This window comes from Hibiscus syriacus, unplaced genomic scaffold (assembly GCF_006381635.1).
Source record: "Hibiscus syriacus cultivar Baekdansim isolate YM2019G1 unplaced genomic scaffold, ASM638163v2 tig00110210_pilon, whole genome shotgun sequence".
NCBI lineage: Eukaryota > Viridiplantae > Streptophyta > Magnoliopsida > Malvales > Malvaceae > Hibiscus > Hibiscus syriacus.
The window spans coordinates 634,056-639,604 of record NW_024062629.1 but is presented as its reverse complement, the minus strand read 5'-3'; the positions used below and the strand labels follow the sequence as shown (position 1 = coordinate 639,604).

At 35.2% G+C, this 5,549-nt stretch overlaps 1 long non-coding RNA gene and 1 pseudogene across 1 annotated transcript; one reads left to right on the top strand and one right to left on the bottom strand.

Annotated features, from left to right (window-relative positions):
- Positions 1 to 310: 310 nt before the first annotated feature.
- Positions 311 to 3,435, bottom strand: LOC120113610 (annotated as a pseudogene).
- LOC120113611 lies at positions 1,657 to 1,804 on the top strand. Its single transcript, XR_005515326.1, has 2 exons — positions 1,657 to 1,694; positions 1,742 to 1,804. It is a non-coding gene; the product is annotated as an uncharacterized LOC120113611 (long non-coding RNA).
- Positions 3,436 to 5,549: the final 2,114 nt, after the last annotated feature.

The window sequence follows — 5,549 nt, the reverse complement described above, 5'->3', positions numbered from 1 at the left end:
CAGACTAATAAAAAAAAGTTCATGCTTAACTCAAATATATTTAGACATTAATTTCTCGTTTAGGTCAGATGAGTAGAAACTCTTTCGCTATATTGTATGACAAACTATATATCTCGGTTGTACAGTGAAATGTGATCAACAACAGTCCGATCAAAAGATAATAACATTTCACAAGATACGACTCTAGAAACTTGAATAGGCGGAAATTAAACAATGGAGACATAATTGGATCCTTGGTACATATAAATGTACTTTATCAATTGTTTGCATGGTTTTGGATTTAGTCAATTTATAGTTGATCAAATTCTTATGCAAAATCTTGAATAAAATTTTCATCTACTTCGAAGAAGGCTACAAAATAAGCGTCAATCTGCACAAAAATAGATGAAGTGTAAATGTGTAATTCACTAGCTTGTTATGCGCTAGGTGATGAGATAATTTTATCTACCAGATCATGTGATTGCTAATTTACTATCTTTACAAATAACTGTATCTAAAATGGCATGAAGCAGCAGTATTTCTTTCTAAGTTCTTTCATTCTACCAAAACCATCTCTCTTCCTTCTACCTGCTGTCGCCATAAAGCTGTCGCTGGGTGACAATGATTCACCAGATGATGATGACTGCGACGACGACGGGCCTTCAACCCTTCGATTCCCTTTGGCACACTTTGTGACCTTGTTGTTAAGGTTTCTACTCCCACAAGATGAATTGGACATAAAACCAGTAGTTTTAAAGAATTCTTCACTACCAGAATTGCTGCCCGGAATACTAACAAGAGTTCCTGCTAAGAAACCAGTACAAGGCAGTATAGTACATAAAATGACTGGCTAGGCTAGTAGATTGTATGAACATCTCATATGATACAGATCAGAATGAAGATGGAACGCAGCGAGCATACCTAAAGTGGCTGGAACTATCACCCCCTCATCCAGTCTGTTGGATGCAGAGACATTCGGCTTTTTAACCGTGTCATTACGTTCGAAAACTTGGTCCTGATCAAGGTCTTGCAAGAAAGCCATTGAATCAAAACATTCATCTGATGAAATGCTCACGGCACTTGAATTTTCTGAGCTTGAAGAAGATGCAGCGTTCTCGAGATCTTTCAATTCCAGAAAGTCACCACCTGAAAAGAAATCAATTTTAGCTCCCGAGAAAAAATCCATTTCAACTATGTTTTCTCCTTGATGCTCCAGAATCAGAAGTCTCTCTGCAACACCCAATACTTCTGTCTCATCATGCTTGTTCACCTACAAATTATAGCTACACCTCAAATAGACAAACAGAACAACAACAAAATTTAATTATTGAAAGATGTAGACAGGCATAAGAAAAACTGATCCTCCTCCTCAAATTCTCTCCCAATATTCCTCGTGTTAACAAGTTGCTCACTGGTTTCGATCCAGTTGTCTAGTGGTATCTTATCAATCTTGGAAGTCATCCTAGGACTCAAATCATTTGATTTCTATATTCTTAAAATCAACCAGACCAGTTATCTTAACCGTAGCACAAGTATTTGCATTGTGACCAACTAGAGTAGGAAGTATAGCTAAAAACTATAAAAAAAAGGATAGTTCTAAATCCCAATCAAAGCAGATATTTCATAGCCTAGAGGCAACTTGTTGATATTTTAGGTGACTTCAATAGTTCTAATGTTAAATGCCCAAGTTGATATTTTGATGTCAAAGCCATCATGTTGAAAGATTTGTATGAGTTATTGAGCTTGATGTCAAAGCCGTCAGGTTGAAAGATTTGTATGATTTATTGTCCTAAATTATCTCAGAACGAAAATGAAATCAAATAGCTCAACTGACCAAAGTAAACATGCAGATACTGAGATACCTGATGGTTCCTCGACGAACCAATTCTTGTACTGCAATTAGCATCCAGAACAGGAGGTTCTGATAAATGATTTCGGTGTTGATTTTAGCAATAGATGAGTTCTGTTGCATGTCATTGCTGGGAGCAAGGAAAACTCTACATAGGGAGATGGTTTCCTGCATATCAGGCAACCAAACCGGCTAATGACTGGCGGGTTGAGTTGATAACTGAATAGAACAAACATGTTAAACTGTAAGCTTGTAGGACTTCCGGTTTTGGTAGAGTACCTTTTTTGCATTTTCATCGCACAGTCTCTTCTGAGTTATGCTGAAAACTTGCATCACCAGTTAGTTTTACGCTCACAAGGGACTTGACCATTGTAGTATTCAAGAGTGGTTCTCCAACCAAAAATATCCGAGTTTGAGAAGACTTCACGGGCCTCCTCTTTTGTCTTCCAGAGGCCATGTTCAATATCAGTGTTATCGTTTGAGCTACTCAAGAACCAAAAATCACCTGCATGCAGTGATTAAGATGAGCCTCGAAACTCTAGAAGATTAATCCTCTTGTACCGTAGTTGAAACGCAATCATGCATGATGTTATGTCACTCACTTTATGACTAAGAAATAAACATGCCTATCATATGGCTTTTTTGATGTACAACATTTTACGTGAAACAACATTTGGTGTATTACACTAGTTCACACGACCGACTTGTAACAAATTTCTCTTATCATCAATAACAAGGTAGTTTGCTTATGGTAAAAAGATCAAATTATCTACCAACAAACAGTTTGTCTAGATTCCTTAAGCAAGTTCAAGGGTTACATTTGCGAATATTGAAAAGGTCCAATTATGCATACATTAGAACATAGCAAAATTCAGGGATCTATTGATGATAAGTTACGGCAAAAGTAAAAAAGAGATGCTCTAACCTGGTAAGTTTTGGGGCTCATATCTGTAAGGATTGACATCAATAACATTACTTGGTAGGGGAGATCCACTAGTCAATTTGTCAAGACCGATAAAGAGCTCCTCATTGGTGCAGGTGAAACCAATATTCGCAGGTGGGGAAGTTGCCCGAGTGGCCATGGTGATCCGACTTCAGACAACAAATAAAGAAATAATTACATCACTAGAATATCCATGAATAGACCAAGATCAATGAACTATTCAAAATAATTGATCCTTTTATCTCCAAGGGCGCTATGGAACACCAAAATTATCTAGAGGATTTTAAAGAAAAAAATCATCATTAAGGGTTTTTTTTTCCACTTCGAGCTGCTGGATGGCTACCTTCAATCCGACACACGAAAAAGGAATTCAAATAAACAAAACTATCAGCTGGGATACTAGTAAATTTGATGTTAAAACAATTTATAAACTTTTAGGAGCCAAGATAAATTATTAATACAAAATACAAAGAAAAATTTTAAATTATACTAAAATGTAAAAATTTTAGACGGTTTCGATCAGCTCATCAGTCCCCTCGTCTATCCCTAATAACCTTTGATGATTACTTACTTTCTGCTTGATTTTTCAAGAAAGTGAACAGGGAGAGAAAAAGGGAAAAATCAGTATCAGTTTGCTTTTGATTCGAGTTCTGTAACTCGGTGACTTTGGTCGACATTAACGTACACTGCTAACGGAAAAAACACCAAAAGAGATATTCCACTCGTGATTTTCGCCTCTCTTTTCCTTCGATTTCCGACCAACCAAACAGTGGGTTCTTGACAGATTCTGACATTTCAGCTGATTTTACACGTGCAGAATATACTTGCATATATCCAGTGAAAAACCTTGATCAATAATAAAGAATGAAGAAGAAAATTGAAAGAATCCATTTACCAGCTTTAAGACGGTGCACCGGGAATAGAGTGAGTGCCCGTCTTCCGTCTCTTGGGTTTCCTTAATCCCCCCCTCTGGTCTCTACAAATGGCATTAAATAACCCTGGTTAAGCATGTCGGGTCTTGTTTGAATGACAAAAACTTATCCAAGTTGGCTTGCTCCTTTACTTCTAGAATAGTCCGGTGGATTCTAGTTCTACTTAAAAGTTTAATATTAGGGCATACGCCTATTTAATTTTTTGATTGCATCACTTTTGGGACAACCTGTTGTAGATCATATGTACATTTACTTATAGCTCGTCCTACAAAAGGTTCTTCCCCCCATATAAGACTATTATTAATTACAGTACACTTCGTATCTGCATCCCATCTAAATAAATAAATAGTTTTAATTTACATCTAAATAACACTTTATTTATATCTAATGTAAATTACTTTTAAATGATGTGTGGTCGACTATGAGATTTAATTAGTATTTAGTTGGTATGATACTTTTGATATAAATTGGTGTTTTAAGATGATTTATATATACAATATCTTTTTCAAGCGAGTGGTTAATTCTTAAAATATTATAAAAAGAATACCATGCTTCGTTTGGATGCATTGCATCTTACTTGAATCATAAAAACGTTGTAAGACATCCAAATGAGCCCTGCATGGTGGTTTGGCATGACTGGTTGTTCTTTATGGTTAGGCTTATTGTAAAAATAAATATTCAAACTATAGTATAAAATTTTTTTTTTGTTAAAATAGACGTTTACTTTTTCAAACGTTATTTTAAGTATTTACCGTTAAAAATACCACTAAATGACATGATCACATTTTGATAATTTAATAATTTATTTAATTTTTTTTTTAAAAAAATTATTAAAAAATAAATATTTTAAAACAAACTTTTTTTAATAAAAAATTACATTCTGATAATTTTGAAATTTTATTTAAAAAATAAAAAAAATATTTTTTTTATTAAAAATAAATATATTTTAAAAAACTTTTTTAATAAAAATACTCCACCCTCCTCCTCTCACTTCCCCGACATCACCGCCACCAATAACTGGTAGTGCACATCGCCACCACCAGCAGATTCGTCGACATCTTACGATCTCAACCCGGATCAGCAATCATCCAAATTTAGCGATCGTCACAAAACAATAAAAAATCATTCGTTTCCCCTCACCGTCAAACCCTTCTCCGACCAGCCATGATTGTCACCGCTTCCATCAGTGAGAGCGCTATCTCACGCTGAGAAAAACCCAACTGTCATCTCTTCGAATAACGTCGCCGTTTGCCGTGAAGAAAGCTTTAAATCTTCGGCGAAAACCCAACCGAGATTATTTTGTAACTTTTGAAAACTTTGGAAAATTTATAAATAAATTAAGTTTTTTAATATTTTTTAAATATAATATTTTTGTTTATAAAATAAAAAAAATATAACGATAATCACCTAAAAAAATATAACTAAAAACATGTTAGACATTTATTTTTAACGAATAATTATTTAAACACTAAAATATTTTTATACACGTATTTTTGTACGATATTTTTATGAATCAAACATGTGCGCATCTGTGATCACAATTTAAAGCAAGACTAACGATCAAATGGAATGAAGAAACAGAGGACACCTAACCTTGATACGAGCGGCGGAAGAAGGCAGTGGGTCAGTTTGAGGATTTGCTTGTTCACTACATCCACATGAGACAACAGCGGAGCTTTGAGGGTATCTATATGTGAGGTGCCGTCTATCAACCCGTAAACTAACCAGGGTTATCCCGCCCACAGTTAACAAATGTTAATCATCCTCAATTTTATATACAAGGAAAATGGAGCACAAACTCATGACGTGGCTGTCCGTCGTTGGCCGAGCACAGTCATCCGGTGTA